Here is a 17,849-nt window from a genome sequence, read left to right on the forward strand (position 1 = left end):
CTATTATTTATAAGAGAATCTATTTTTGTTGTTTATTTCAACACAATTTGTGCACTTTAGGGATTTAGGTAAACTTTATATATATATATATATATATATATATATATATATATATATATATATATATATATATATTGGTTTGTAACTGTAGGTAGTAACAAGATTTTTGTAAATTCCTGGTAAATTGCGCTAATTCCAAGGGTTACTGAGAATCTCCGATAATTTCTTGACTATGCTAGCTCTTCTAGAAGAGAGAGAGCAATTGTGGTTAAAACCATTAGTGAGGGTGAAATCTCTAAAAATACAAAAATAATTCATCTAAAAATAATAATTTTTATAGTGGTAGTATAAATATTTGAAATACATGTCTAGAAACTATTTTTCTTCCAATTCTTATTATAAATTATAATGCAACACTTTATTATTATTTTGTTTTAATAATAGAAATAATTTATGCGTTAATATTTACATTGTAAACATATATGTGATGAATTAAATTTCAGTATAAACATTTTTGCAAAACAGAGTTATTAAGATGAATTAAACTTATTTATATTCGGTCAACACTCTTTATAACCTATATTTTTGTCACCTTTCTACTGCTTTCTTCAATTTTCTCCATAAAAAAAAAAAGAGAAAAGGAAACAAATGAAGAAACATGAAAAGAAAATGAAACATATTCATGCGAGAACTGAGAATAGATAACTCGCCTTCAAACAATTCTCTGTTATTCTTCTTCTCTCTAGAGGTTTTCCTTCTCTTTTTTAGTATAGATATTATTTTATTTTATTTTTCTAAATTATTAATTTACTACTTATACATACCCAGTAAATATTAAAAAAAATGAACGTTTTAGTTTGTTTTCGTTTTTATATTATGATATTTTGCACCTTGTAGGTAATGTTTATGAATAGTTATCTTTTATTTTATTTTCTAATATAATAAAAAAATTTAATTTAAATTATATATAAACTGAATTTAATTCTATCTAATGTTTTTAGATTTTTTAAAGTCATGTAATAGATAGGTTTTAATATAATTAAAAAATAAAATTATATTTTTAAGGTGTTATTTTTTAAATCATTCTAAATATTAATATTTGTTTGACTATGCACATATATGCACATTCCAGTAAAAGAATATAGGTAATTTTTCTTATTTATAATAATTATAAATATAGTAATAAATATAAATAAAGAGAGTAAAAATTGTGTTTTGTAATCTTTTGAAAATATTGAAGTTAAATTTTAAATGTGAATATTCAATAATTTTAATCAGAGATTGTTCTTTTGTTTCGTTTACATTTTCTACTCATCTATATAGTGTGATATGGAAAGTAATACTTCCTTAAAAGAATTAAATTCAATCTAACAATTGAAAACAAAAAAAAAAAAAAACTTAATGCCATATAATTTATTACATAGCAAATAAAACCAAAGGCCAACTTTTGTTTCAAAATTACAAAACATTATAACTACCCAAAATTAAGACAAATATATTTTAGGATTCTTGGGTTTTTGAAATAGTAATGTAGGAAGAATAATTGAGCATAATTTAAAAAACAACTCTTTTTTCGTTTATTGATTTGTTGCTTTCTCTCTTTCTTTTTTTTTGTTAGAAAGCAATTATTTCAACACTTTTTCATCAACAATTTTTCCTTTTGTCATTTTTATTAATTTGTGGGTGAGGTACTCACCCACGCACTTTATTCCTCAACCATTCTTGAACACAATCCATTAGCTTCTTCTTTCTTCCTAAGGTAGAATATGCTCTTTTTCTTTTCAAGGTTATGCAATAGGCTTAAAACAAGAAAAAGAGGTTTAAAGCTCAAAGGGGATACCAATGGATTAATATCAAGGTGGGCTTATTTGGCCAAGTAGCTAAAAACAAAAAAATGCCTCAGTCATATCAAATCATGCATATTCACCTAAGTTGCAAAACAAAAGAATCAAGCTAAATATTTGAGTATAAACAAACATGAACAAGTCACTCAAGAAAAAATAAGAATGGCACGTGGTGGTCCATCCTTTGCATTAAGGCTCAAGACTCACAAGGTCAAATTCTTTCACAAAAGATTTAATCAAGAAATTCTCAAATCAACTCATTTAGCAAATCATAGAAACAGTCCACTCATACCAACATGACTTTTATTTTTCCAAAATTATGATCATCCCAATTATTGAATCAAATCGCAAATCCCAAATCCCAAAATCCAATGTCAATATGTTTTATTGAAAGCAGGGAAATATTTTTGGTAGATTTCTTATGAGACATATTGTTTAAAAGTTTCACTTAGTAAAAAGTTAATACTTTCACAATTTTCTCAAAAAGAAATCACAATTTTTTTTAAAATGAGAAAAAAAAAACAAAAAACAAAAAACAAAAAACAAAAAACAAAAAAACCAAAAACAGAGAAAGGAAAATCCTACCTATAGTTTGTCTCCCCCACACTTATTTCAAAAATAAATAAATAAATAAAATAATAAATAAAATAAAATAAAAAAAATGTCCTTGATGGACTTATTTTGGGGAGAAGACGAAAAATTTATGACTTTTGGCTCAATCTAGCCATATGTCAAAATTTATTTTCTTTAACTTTATAAAGTACAAGACAGCTTGTACAATTTTATTAAAGAAAACAAAAACACATATTTTTGAAATTTTTTTAATATTTTTAAAATTAAAAACAAAAACAAAAAACAAACATGCATGCAAATTAACTTTTCTATCAACAATGATTTCAAAAGAATTTGAATTTAAGCTTTATACTTGTTGTAATAACCTTTCTTCTTTTTCTGCATCCATGTCAACAAAGATAACCACTGAAAACTTATTTGCAGCATTCACATCAACAAACTTGATGTGTGGAGTGTGTGGCTTCAACTCAACTTGAGCATCATCAGGTGCATTCGGATGGTTAACCGGATCATCAGTAATCCTCATAATCTCATCTTTTGAGCAAAAATTTTCACCTGGTGTTGTTAACTCTGCTGCTTCATCATTAACCAAGTTAGTTGCAATAGTAGATGCTTCAACTACATCTTCGAATACTGTTGGCTCTTCAACTGCACTTGGTTCCTCCATTGTATTGTTCTCACAACTTTGCTCTTGAAAATGTCATTTGTACTCATATCATCATCAACAGGTACAATTTTATATTCACATTGAGCAAAATCAACATATCCATCAGTAGATATATCAATGTGATGTGATTCCGCTATTGATTTTTCAGATTGACCCTGCAAGCTTTGTGTGGCGGCATTCATCATCTCTTTCTGATATGTCTGATTCATCTTCATCATTTCAATCATCATATTCATCATATCTTCCAAAGTGACCTTTCTCACTGCATCATTCATTAGCTGACTCAAATCTTCAAACATTTGTTCAGCTCTGATGGCCAACTTCAGAAGCACATCTTTGATGTCATGACGAAGTGCGCTTAAATCTGGATTTTCAGGAAATCTCTGATGGGGTTGAGGGGTGGTATTAACAGTTACAAGTAATTCTATGAAGTTGTTCTTACTTGCATCCCTCAACATATCAGACAATATTTGCTTATTTTCGTACCACTCTTGCTCAATATTTCTGCATCTTTGATCAGCTCGCAACCTTTCATCCATGGACTCTAATTTCTCTATAACTTCACCCATTAATACATTAACTTCCCTGTAGGATGGTCCATTAGTTGCTTTAACTTGCTGTGGTGGTACATATTGTTGCTGAAAACTATTTGGAACATATGGTTGCTGAGGTGGACACTTAGAATACGGTTGTTGCTCATATCCCAAAAAAGATGATCTAGGATATAGATCATTAAATTGTCGTAAAGTTAACCCACTTATATCAGGTGCAGAAGTAGGTGTGACAATTTGTTGATGAAAATCACGTGGTTGTTGTGGATAGCAATTGTAATCCATTTGAAAACTACAATGTTGATTATTTTCGTATGAAAAATTATTTTTGCATTTTTGAAAGAGGTTTTCTGAAAAGAAATAAGTTCAAAGCTTGTTGACTAGACTTTCAGGAAAGAGAGGTGCATCTTAATAGACAACTTAAGTACCTTGTCTTTCCTTAGCCAAAGTGTGTCCCAACTAGTTTCACAAATTTCCCAACAAAAATCCTCAAACAAAAATTATGCTTAAAAAAAAATAAAAAATAAAGTAACTAAAGAAAATAACTAAAGAAAATAAAATAAATCTTAGAAAAAAAATTGAGAAAATAAAATGTTAGTGATAAACAAAAAATAAAAATAAAAATAAAAAATAAAATCAAAAGAATAAAAATAAAAATAAGAACTAAAATGATAAAAATTCTAACCGTATTCCCCGGTAACGGCGCCAAATTTGATAACGCTGTCGTTGACGCGATCAAATTAATACTACTAAACTATAGCAACTTCAGTATTGCTAAGATAGTAGTCAAGAATATAGAAAGGGTAAAGTAACCCAAAGTCGTCTCCCAACGAACACGGAATTGATTTTTAACAAGTTAGTTCTTATAAAACTATACAAGAGTTAGTCAAATAAAATTATAAAAATATGAGGGATAAAGATTAAAAGATAAAATAAGATATAAACAATAGTAAAGTAAATAGATTGATTCCATTGCTTTTTCAAAATAGATTCATCATCGGTTATCTAAAGATTATTGCTCAATTAATTATTGTTGTAGATTTACAAATTAATCAATGTAAAGTTTAAATTAATTTGTTGGCGTTCTCACTTTTAACCAAAGTACAGTCTCAATTAAAAGTGAGAACTTTTAGATTATCCACAGTAAATTCAACCAAAGTACAGTCTCAATCAAATTTACTATGCCTAATCATGTTTATTCTTTTATCTCCTCACCAAATAAAAAGCTTAATTAATTAAAGTAAAGTCTCAATTAATTATAGTTAGAGTAAATACCTTTAACCAAAGTAAAGTCTCAATTATTGGTAAAAATTCATTTAATCATATGAAAGTTTTTAAATAAAATCAAATTAAAGTCTCAATTCAATTTAAAAACCCTTGGACTCATATGACCAACATGCATATAGATTTAAAACCATTACTTCTTATGTGATTCAAAGATAAAAGACATAGATGAATTAAAACCTCAACAATCATAAAAAGAACAAAGAAATTAGTTGATCTAACCTCAGAATCCAATTAAGAAATTACAATGGAATCAACCCAAGAAGTTTAGAACTCCATGAATGCAAAAATAAAGATAAAAGAAGAATAGAGAGAAGAAAAAAGAGAGAAAGAAATTAGGCCCCCCTAAGGGTTCCTAAATTCTGACGTGCCGAGCTTGTCCTTCTGCTTCTCCCTTGGTCTCTTTATATAGGAATTGGACTAGGTTTTTCTGTTGCTAAAATATCTCAAATATCTTTTAAAATAAAGATAAATATAAATATTTAAAAATATTTAGAGCGATATGGAGTATTTGACAAATATAGTTGGTTGATAATATCAATATCTAATATAATTAAATAAATTAATTACTTAAAGATATATGATAAATTATCACCAATTAATATTTGTATTAATTTTCCAAATCAACCCTTTGCAATCTCCTCAAATTATCTTCTAAATAATCCAATATCTTCAAGATATATTTGTTTGTTGTGGATCTAAAAAGATTCTAGAAGATCTTGTCATATTTAAAATGATTTGGTAGTTAATATATTTTAATATTTTGATATAATTAAATAAGATAATTATTTAAAAATATCTAAAGATATATTTTTCCCAAATTATCTTCTATCATAAAGATAAAGAAAACCGCATGGTCCAATTTTTTTGTTGCTCTCTTCTTGGCTTTGCCAAAGTTCTTCACTTTTTCAAGCTTTTCTTGCCGTCTTCATGGAATGCTTGGCTTGGATTTTTGTGATTTTGATAATTTTCTATTCTTGGATTTATCTTTAAGGTGTCATGAAGCTTTAAACAATTTATTTCCACACCTCCATGAGCTCAACTTAGCTGCAGCTGCACTAACACACCTCAAAATATCTAAAGAACATTTATGCAACTAAAAAGCTATTTTTAGCATGTTTTTGTATCTGATGCTCAATAAACCCAATTATAGGAAATCCCAATTAAATCAATCTTTAAGCACACAAATTCAATTAAATACCCATAATTAAACATTAAATGAGGGCAAAAATACGTACTCATCAATAACAACACATATTAGACAAGTTTGTCGATAGATTGATTAGACAAATCTATTTATGAAGTAAATAAGAAGATTTTAAAAATATGAAAAAGGTTAATTATTAGGCTTAAAAACAAAAATACACACACCAAAGAATTTTTTGTGGATTTAAGTTAACCTCTTTTTTTCTTAAAATAAGATGTTAGTGGATATCAATAAGGGTGATGATCATGATAACTCAAAAATTTGAAGATTGCAAGAATAATTTATATTTTTTATGAAAATAAGATAATATATCATAAAAAAGCGTAACATATAACATATAAAAATATAATAAATATAAAAAAAGTTTGTGGCAAAAAATTGGTTTTAAAAATATAGAACACGTTACTCGTTCGTAGGCAGCCATTTTGGCATTAGTGATAGGGGCGAACTTCTTTTGGGATATTAAAAAATAAAAGAAAATGATATATGATAAAAGAAAAATTTATTAAATTGAAAATATGTTATATATATATATATAAAATATTTTTAATGAATTTTTTCAAATAGAGAAAACAATTACTTAAAGCTTTTGACTATATGCCAGTCGTATTAGTGTTGATTCTAAAGTGAGTATTTACTAAAGTTTTATATGAAATCATATGATAAATAAAACAACACAAAAAGAATTGTTTTTAAAGTTGTCACTCCAACTTAATGTATGGGAAACTTGGATAAATGTGTCATTAGATGATTTGTAATTTGGCAGGAAAGATTGGACAAGGAAGATTTTCATTTTAGTTCACAAAAGATTATACGAGATTGCATAAGAAGGTTGGTTTGCAATTTTGTTCACAAAGAAGTTTATGAAAGTTTGCAATTTTTTCAAAAAAAATTGCATGTTGAGCAGTAATACTTTTTCTTGACTATTCATAGATGTAGACATTGAGGTGTTAAACCACATTAAATTTGAATAGCGATAAAACTTTGGCAAAGTTGTGAGAGAATGGATGTCTTTTATTTTTTTGAGTTTTATCTTGAGTGTGAGCTTCAAGTGATGACTCCGCCTGACTAATCTCAGAACCTTCTTCATTCATCTCTATTTAGTTCTCATTCCAATCGACTTATGTTTTCAATTACTTAAGTCTTGAACCCCGTAAGTCGCAATTTCCATTTACTTTGCAATTGTTTCCATCTTTAAGTCTTCTTGAGGTGCATCATTGTGTTTTTATTTAACCGAACAATTTTTTAATCCAAGTATATCTAGTTTACTTGATTTTCATAGTCGAATTGAACAATGCAATTCGCATTTGAACCACACTTGTTAATTTACAATGCATTTTAGCTTGTATCAATAATGCCCCTTTATACATTTTTTGTGGGTTTTTAGTTGAATTAATGGGTTTGTGCGCAAGGTAGGATAGCTCTAGTATGGGGATGTTTAAGGTGTGCTAATATCTAAACCTTTATATTATTATCAAAACATGGATTGAGATGATGTCTATCACAATATGCATTATGATCTCGATCCTCTCCTATACACCCCAAATATAATATTGGAGAGATATTGTCTTATTGGTATGGGTTTAAAGACATTGAACTTTTTAGGATGGGTTTTAGAGATGAGGCCAGGTAAATTGGGATTTAGAGTGGGATCAACAAAGTTAACCTTTTTGGGCCAATTGAACTAGGCTTTGAGGTGGGAAGGTTTAGTGTTTAGAATGAGGTTAGATAAATTGCACTTATTGGATAAGGTGAACTTACTTTTAGGTCAAATGAACTTGGCTTGGAGGTCAGGGCCAACAAAGCTACGCTTTGAAAGTCAAGTGTTTTAGAAATGAAGTCGGATGAATTGCGCTTATTGGATCATATGAACTTGTACTTTAAGGGTTAGGTGAGTTGGGCTTCGAGGTACGCCTGACAAAGGTAGTTTTTTTTTTCTTAGGTCTAATGAACTTGGCTTTAAGGGTTACATGAATTAGGCTTTGAGGTAGGGCTAGCACAATTAGGTTTTTTTTTTCTTAGGTCTTACGAACTTGGCTTTGAGGGTTACATGAATTAGGCTTTGAGGTAGGGCCAACAAAGTTAAGTTTTTTCAAGTTAGATGAGGCTTTGAGGTGTAAGTGAACCAGACTTAGAGATATTGGGCTTATTGGACTGGGTTTAGCGATTAAAACAAGTGATCTGAGCTTCTCGGGCTAGGTGAACTTGGACCTTGAGGTGGGGGCCAACAAAGCTGGATTTTAAGGCTTGGTTAACTAGATTTTAAGGTTCAGATGAATTGTAATTTTGAGGTTGGGCTAGCATAGCTGGGATTCTCAAGAGCTAGAACTATTGGTTTGAAGTGTTAAGTGAATCTGGTTTGATTATAGGGGTAGCAAAGTTAGGCTTTTTAGGTTAGAGATTGATGAAGGATTGACCCCAACCAAGGATGGAGGCACATGCTTAAGAAGACTAAGCATGTTTAGAAAGGAACTTCACTAATCCTTCATCCCTTTCATTTGTGTTTGTTATTTTTGATTCCCTAAGTTGACTTAGTTGAATCAACTTTAGTTGACTTGTTGACCTTTGACTAGGTTTGACTTGTTGACTATGGTTGACTTGACTTAAGCCAACGTGCTAATCTATGTTTATTTGCTTTGTAGGCTAATTAGGAGTAAGAAAGCAATGCTAGGTGGCGCATGGTGATTGGGGAGCATAAATGATGTGGATGAGAGAGTAAAGCAAAGGCATAAAGCATAAAGTAAAAGGCATAAAACAAGTGTACCTAAGTACCTTTGGTCTCCTTTGTTTTTAGCAAACTTTGGCCACTTTTTGGAGACATATGAGACACATTCTTTGTCTACTTTTGTGATAGACCGAAATTAGCCTTGCATACACCATAGTTGGCTCTTTTGTCTCTCATTTTTGTAACCTTATTTGACCTAGTTTCTAGAAGCTAGGGTTAGGTTTTTGTAGAGACATCCTTATGTATCTTTTATTTGCTTAGAGGCCCCTAAACTCTTCTATATAAGGGGTGCTCCTAGACATGTAAAAGGGTTGAACATTTTGAAGTAAAAACACTCTTGTGTCTCAACCATTTGTGAGAGTTTCCTCTCTTGGGAGTGAATACTTTTAAGCCTTATCTTGCATAGCAAGTGGCGGCACACATCCACTCATCTTCAAGGTTGCCATGTCTTCTAGCCTAGCCTTGTAGTGGCATGCTTCTCACATTTTTACCATTTCTTTCCTTTCCATTTTATGTTTTCTTTTTCCTTTAATTGTTCTTGGTTTTCTATGGTTTATGTGCTTCCCATTTCCTTTTTCTTTGAATCAATTCATCATGTTCTTCTCTTGAGCTTTGTGAAAGGAACATTCACATCTAGATAGCTTGCTATCTTAATGTCCAGTGGGGATTTCACTTAGCTTTCTTAATCAACTCACACCATATTCAATAATCTTAAAAAGGAACAAGATAATCCTTCATCAGAGATAGGGTCAGACAAACTAGCTTACTAGTATTGGGCTTAGACAAGTGATATTAATTACATTAAGTTTTGGGGGACTGGTAAATTGGGCTTTGAAGGACATCTAAGCTAGGCTTATCAAGTAGAGATGGATTTTGAACTTGAGTTGAGCAAGCAAGGTGAGTGACTCATTTATTCATGAAGCTGATGTAATGGATGTATGTATGCATGACTTGATATGAATCTATGCATTACGTATGGAATGCCTTGGCTTTTTTTTTTTTTTTGCAATTCATCCCCATCTTGTTGCAATGAAGTCATTCTGCTTTGACTCCCCCTTTTTTATTTGAATTATTTGAAATCAATTCTTTGGGCTCATTAGTTTATGAAGAAACTTTTTCTTTTATCGTTTTTTGAAGCATTTTTTGAGTAGTGTGCATGAAATTGTCAAGGGTGTTTGGAAAGCTTGAATTTCAGCAAGGGATCATTGATGAGATGATGAAGACAAACTAGGGAGTTACCCTAGTTTGAAAGTTTTGAATTGGTTTTAGGATACAAGATGTGTTTAACGACATGAAGAGCTTAAAACAAGATGAGGACTTCAAAAGTTGCCCCTAGTTTGAGAGTTTAGATTGGCCTTAAGGTGCAAAAGTGTGTTTGGCTTGCCTCAATTATTGGTGGCACGATGAGGTTGAAAAATGATGGGAAACTTGAAAAGTTGCCCCAATTTGAAAGTTTGAATTTCAACATGGGATGGTTGATAAAGATAAACTAAGGAGTTGCCCCAGTTTAAGAGTTTGGGATCAGATCTAAGACACCACAAGTGTTTGGGCTTACCGCACCTTATGATGTGACTTTGTCAGCCAAGTTAAAAAGATCTCCCATATTGAAATGAATGGCTACATGGTATTGTAAATGGATCAATTTCCCTAGTTTGAATGTTGAAGTGAGAGAAAGTGATAATGGTAAGAAAATGGATTGGTTTGAATTTAAGCTCAATAAGAAGAAGAAAAAAAGTGACTTCTTCGGGAAGAAATAAAGGTGAAATCCATGAAGAATGCAATGAAAGAAAGGGGTGCCCCATGTTTGACAGATTATTCATGCTGATTTTGGGGCTTTTGTAACTTACTAAAAAAAGGAACTGCCTGAATGTTTGAAAGCAAATCTCAGAGCATGTTTTTATTCAACTTTTTTTCAACCATTTTTTCAATTTCTTTTTTTTTTAGGAGAAACTGTTGACATGTTAAAACACTTTTTCCTTTAAATTCAAACTTACGAAAAATAACAACAAACAATCCTTGATTTGTGTGGACTTTATGGAGCTTGTGATGTGGTTGAGGTTGATGGGTATGAAAGAAAATGGATACTAAAGGTCCAAAAGAGTGATGTGATGGTTATTTTGGAACAAGGGCCTTTTGAATGGTGTTACCCCAAACGTTTCTTCGATTTCTCTTTGTTCACCATTTTTTTTCTATTTTTCTTTGAATTTTCATTCTTTTTCTCCAAATATTGTTCTTCTTTTTGTCCTTTTCTTGATATGACAAAATCATCTTCTTTCTCTTTTTTTTGTCTTTTCAAAATTTTTGATGTTTTGTATTGGTGAGGGTGACCCTTGTTCAAGGTAACGTTCAAAGAAAATTTTGTTTTACTTTATTAGTCTCAGATTGGGTAGCAAAGGATGATAGTTTTTGTTTTTTTTTGGGAAGGAAAAAAGAAGAAAAAAAATGGCCACACATAATTTCAAATTGTGATTGTTTTACTTTCAAAAGTTTTAATGCTCGGGAAAAGAGTTTTATTCATGCGACAACTTGCCCCTAGTTTTCGTTGATTTTTTTTTATTTTTCTTAGACCGCCCAAGAGGGTTTTCGGTCTAAAGACTTTTCTTTCATTTTTTTTGGTTGTTTTTTTTTCTGTTCTGAGATTTGCTTCCATTCATTGTACAAGAGTGTCCCCATTTCATGATGATTCTTCATGAACATTGCAAACAAGGCCATGGTAAAAAAAGGATGGAAAAAGGAATGAATTTGAACAACTTTATGTCATGCACATTACGCGAATGCTTCAAAAGTAGTGATATCAGAATCTTTAATTTTTTTTTTCCGATTAACTAATTTGATCAAAGAATGTTTTACTTTTCACTTCCTACAAGAAAGATTCTAAGAGTCTCAATGTGAACAAAATGGGAAACAATTTATTGCAAAGTAACTTTACTTTTCTTTTCTTTTTTTCTTCAAAATTTTATGTTGATGCATGTTATGTGTTAAATATAGTGATATGAAAATGCGATATGTGATTGAAAAATCACACACACACACACACACATATATATATATATATATATATATATATATGTGTGTGTGTGTGTATGTAACAACATATGCATGCATGCTATGTGACAACATATGCATGCATGTTATGTAAGGTATGATCACGCAAGATGTTATAATGAATTTGTAGACGACCACGACAAATGAATGAATGATATGTATTATGCTAGCAACATGTGAGTGAATGTGATACATTATGCAGGATAACATGAGGATGTATGCTATGCATTTGAAGATATGTACACAATATAATGAATGAAGATTATATGTGTATGCAATGTATGTTTATGCCTTAGAGGGTACTTATTCCAATATTATGATGATGTGATCCTAATTAAAGAAACACCATGAATGATATGCCAATAACTAACAAGCCTAAATGTTATTCTGATGAAAGATGTTGTGCACTTATCAATATGTTATGCATGATATGTCATTAACTTATCTAATGGAATGCAGTGTATGTTTATGCCTTAAGAGACATTTATTCACATGATATGATGGTAAAAAAGTTATGTGTTCACTAAAAATGCTACATATGATATGTAATCAATTGACAACCTAAATGATATGCGCTTATTGATAGGCTTGATGTGAAATTATTTGATGCAATGGATCACAATGCATGTTTATGCCTTAAGAGATGTTTATCCATATGATATGTTGATGAAAGATGTGATGTACTTATTAGTATGTAATGCATGATATGCAGTTAACTGACAAGTCTAAATGATGTGTTGGTGAAAGACATCATGCACTTATCAGTATGTTATGCATGATATGCAATTAACTAACAAGTCTAAATGATAGGTTAGGTGAAAGTTGCAAATATAAATACAAAGAAAAAAAAGTGAGTGATGAATGAATCAATTATCTCCCTTTCGTGCCTTAATAAAGGTTTGACACTTAAAAGTCTAAGGCAAATTACATGCACTCACACGGATGGTTTCCTAAACTTAAGATCAAGGTCACTAGAGCTATGATTCCCTTCACAATATTTCCGACAAGGATTGAGTAATCAACTCGGTATGGAAACACAAATAAAGAGAACAAACTCTAGTTGGGGTTCTCACAATAGCCAAATAGAAAGTGCATCCCAAGCGACAATGCTACACAAACCCTCTAATTCTAAGTTGTACTCAGACCCGGGTATAGGGCCTCACTCATTATATGCACAAGGTGTGTGTGAAGGGAGAGTGTAAAATAGCCAAAAAATCACACACAAATATATAACAATTTCTTCGATCCCATAGTTCAATATCTAGCAAGAATGATTACGAAAAAAAAAATACAAATATGCAACAAAACAAAAATCAGATTTTGGGTTCGGAAATCGGTTACATGTAGGGAAGGTATTAGCACCCTACAACGTTCGTCTTAAGACGATACCTTTAATCAAATATGCAAAATAGATGTGATTTTTATAAATGCTTATTTTCCCCAAAAATAAAACTAAAAGTGTATAAAACAAACAAAAATATATATTTTAACTTTTGGGCCCGACGAGAATTAACCTCGGTCCTACGTATTTCCATTTAAACTGGAAAATCAGAGACCATGTAGTTCTAGACAAAAAGACTATTTAGAAAATACTTTTGAAATATTTTGGATTTTTAGAAAGTGAACCCGATAAGGATTGACCTCGGTCCTACGTATCTACATTAATAATAGAGAATCAGGGATCACGTAGTTCTTTAGAAAACATTTGTTAGTAGAACATTTATATAGGACATATTTGTGAGTAGAAAAGATTTTAATTTTAGTGTTATATTTTGTAAAAACCTGAATTATGAATATAAAAAGATGTTTTCAATAATTTTAGAATAACCAAATTAGAAATATATGCAAAGTGATTTTAAAATATAATATTAATCAAATTAGAAATGTATATAAAGTGATTTTAAATATTAAAATAACCAAATTGGAAGTGCATCCAAAGTAGTTTAAAACATTAGAATAACCAAATTAGAAGTGCATCTAATATGGGTTTAGAAATATTAAAATAATCAAATTAGAAGTGCATCCAAAGTGATTAAAAATATTGGAATAACCAAATTGGAAGTGCATCCAAAGTGGTTAAAAATCTTTAAAATAATCAAATTAGAAGTGCATCTAAGATGGTTTAAAATATTAAGATAAACAAATTGAAAGTACATTTAAAGTGATTAAAAATCTTGAAATAACCAAATTAAAGAAACATCTAAAGTGATTTTAGAGTCTTCAATTAACCAAATTGGAAGTGCATCCAAAGTGGTTTTAAAATCTTAAAATAAGGATAACAAAGTTAAAATATTAATAATAAAATAAGTGTTGTGAAATTGAAATAAAAGATTATCTTAAAAATGAAAAAAAAAAGTGCAAGTAATCAATCCTAGAGGTGCAAGCAGTAAATATAAGCTAAAGACACGGGGTGTAAGTAATGAAATGTGGGGTGCAAATAGTAAGAGATTATGAGGTGCAATGAACAGAAATGGCCAGACCTAAATTTCTCTTGCTGCAAACCCTAACACACTAAAGGTTTCACCTTTCCCATCTCATGTGAGGCAGCGTCACTTTCCATCACCGTCGTGCCACGCACTGCCACCCCCACATCGTACTGCCACTTCACACTGCCACACTGCACTACTGTCGCCGTGTGCCATGGTTGGAAGAACAAAAGAAACCTCTCTTCCTCTTCTTCGCAAATGCTAGGATTTCTTCCATCATCTTCAACCTCTACTACGCAAGAGCAACAGAGGTGCCATTGCGGTCCACCTCGAGTCTGACCAAGGCTGTCGTTTGTCATCGTACTCGTGTCTAGAGTCGCATCCTGCACCACCGACAACCTTCTCTTCTCCATTTGTTTCTTGATTGGAAACCACCGTGACAAGACAGTGTGCAGCCATTCCTCCATCTTCGCAACGGGGCTTCCTTATATTCTGCTTTTTATTTCTGTCGCGAGGATGAATTTATGCATTGGATGAAGATAAAAACGGAGGTGAATTTGTGTGTAGATGAATGGAGGTTGGAGTTAGATTTTGGACTTCTTTTATGCGTGTATGAGGATGAAGATTTTGTGTGTGTTTAAATGGAGGACGGGGCTCTGTTTGGAGGATAAGATGTTGTCTGTTATGTGGTGGTGGGTTCGTGTGTTTCAAAGGTGGTAATGGCCATGATGAATGGTGGTGTATTATGATGGGCGAAAGGGTTTGGTTTGTGGTGTAGAGGGGATGGAGGTGTGGATTTTATGATCAGGTTTCCGTTATGGAGAAGGTGATGGTGTCCTTGTTAACGGAGGGGAAGGAGAAATATATCAGAAGAGTGTGTTCAGAGTGTCTTTTGGTTATCGGAGAAAGAGAGGTAAAAAAAATGGAGATAACTATGGTGATAATGAGTGTTGTGGGGAGGATGATGAAGTCTTTTGTGTGTACGGTGGAGATGGTGTTCTCGGTATTGTTTCGGTACCTCTTCAAAGAAAAAAGATCATGATCCCCTTCTCTATGGTCCTCTCTGTCCATTTTAATGAAGGTTGTTATCTTGGGTGCAAACCTTGTCACTGTATCTGTCCATGGGTCATGAGGTCATGAGTAATAAATGAATGGTGATGTATCAAAACAATGGAAGCGTGGAAGGATGTCTGCAGCCCGAATGTGAGGGTGCGGTTGTGATGTGTGTAAGAAAAAGTGGCATTGGGAAAGAGAGTGAAGTGATTGAGTGGAAAAGTGAATGGGTTTGTTAGTGAGAAAAGTGAGTTAGTTGGAAGAAAGAGAGGAAAGGTGGGTGTGACAAAAGAAGATAAATTAAAGATGGGTATATGAGTTAAGGGATAGCTGGTAAGGAGAAAAAAAAAAGAGGGACACATGGCAGGTTCTGAGTGGAGGGATTTTAGGTGCGTGAAAAAAGATAAAATAGGGAGTGTGAATGTAGAAACATGGGTTATTAGCTCATTTATAAATAGGTTGAAAAGTAATAAAGGAGGTGTCAATAGCAGAAATTGGCTCTTAGTTCATTTGAAAAGAGAGGGGAAGGAAATGATGGGATGTTCTCTATAAAAAACAAAAAGATTAATAAAACTTAAAATTAAAATTTTTAACTCCGAATTTAATTAGACAAAAATTTTGATTGAAAGGATGCTTAGATAAAACATGATCAAAATTATGAATGTGTACATAATATTTCAAAGAGATCAAACAAATATACCTTTATTATTTTTTTTAGCTTTTTAGAATATTTTCAATTTTTCAAGATATTTCCCTTTTTTTATTTTTAGAAATAATTTTTGATTATCCAAACAAAATTGGGTGTTTACAAATAGTTTGCGCTAGAAAGTTACATCTCCATACTAGGCCTAGCTTTCTTAGTATAGGCCCATTCAAATAAAAACTCCAATATATATATATATATATATATATATATATATATATATATATATATATATAAACCAAAATAGATTGTATGTTATCTGGTATGTTTCAAATGTGAATTGCATTGTTCAACAACCCTTGGAATAATAACCCTTGGAAGAAGATTCAAGGAAGGAAATAATTGGAAAGTAAATAGATAGGCCTCAGTTGATGTTGAGATGGTTTCTACCACGACCCTTGGAAGAAGACTCTAAAACGAGAGTAGTCCCTACTTAAAACTCACCCTTAAGATAATAAGACTCGAAGAAATAGACAATTTCATTTTTCACAATTCTTGTCAGAATTTTAAATAACTATCGTCTCTCTTCCTTCTTCTTCTCCTCCCTATTTAGGTTTCTCTTTTCTTTAGGTTATAAATAACTTTAACTTTTTCTCTTGAAATTATATTAGTAGAAAATGAATTTTTAGTATTTGTTACCTACCCACAAATATAAATTTTATTAATAGTTAATTATAAGAAAAAAATAATTAAAATGAATTGAGCTTCTCAAAGAAGTTAAATTTCTACTTGTAGACTTCAGTCTCGCATCACCATGATCAAGTCTTAGAGTGTCATTTGTGTATTTGTGAGTTAATATCATAAATGTTGGTTTGTTTTAGAATTGCAAAGGAACAGTGATGTAACTCTTATTTATTATAAGATATATAGTTGATATATTCATTAAGTCTCTACTAATAAACAAGTTTGAAATGTTGAGAATGAAACTTGGTGTTTGTAATTTCTAAAAAAAAATAAGTGTTTTAGTTGTTTAGGACTATTATTTTATTTTATTATTATTTATTTATATTTTTAATAAATAAAAGTTAGTTTCATATTTTTTAAGAATTAAACAAATCATCATTGAATTTGTTATAAACGTGACCTACATTGTATGTTGTAAATTATTTGATTCTTTAAAATAGCCAACTCATTTAAAATTCTTCAATTGCTGCAACATAAATGGGTAGAGTCTGATGTTTTTTTTTTAAAAAAAAGTTGATACATTTTCATCAATTATTATTATTCACTTTTTCTTATTAATTAATGTTCTGTCTTCAACTAAGTTGCGAAAGAAGAAGCTCAATTGTAAGACATTATTTTAGTTACTCGTAATGTAATAATATGAATTTTATTTCTGAAAAATATCATTTTTTCTCTATTTTTTCTGAACCAATGAAATAAGTAATTTAATAAATACTGTTTTTACATCCAACTGTTTATAATAAAAAATTGAATGTGCAAATTAAAATTGTTTCCTCCTATAAAGTAATCTTCCATATGCGTCACTTTGAGTGTGTTAATACACTGAAGTATAACAACACATATTAGATCAGTTTGTCGATAAATTAATTAGACAATTCTATTTATGAAGTTAATTAAGAAGATTTTTAAAAATATTATCCACACCTCGGTGAAAAATGTTAACTATTAGGACTAAAGAAAAACACACACACCAAAGACTTTTTGGTGGATTTAAATTAACCTCTTTTTTTCTTAAAATAATATGTTAGTGGATACCAATAAGGGTGATGATCATGATAACTAAAAAATTTGAAGATTGCAAGAATAA

This window comes from Vigna unguiculata, chromosome 4 (assembly GCF_004118075.2).
Source record: "Vigna unguiculata cultivar IT97K-499-35 chromosome 4, ASM411807v1, whole genome shotgun sequence".
Classification (NCBI taxonomy): Eukaryota; Viridiplantae; Streptophyta; class Magnoliopsida; order Fabales; family Fabaceae; genus Vigna; species Vigna unguiculata.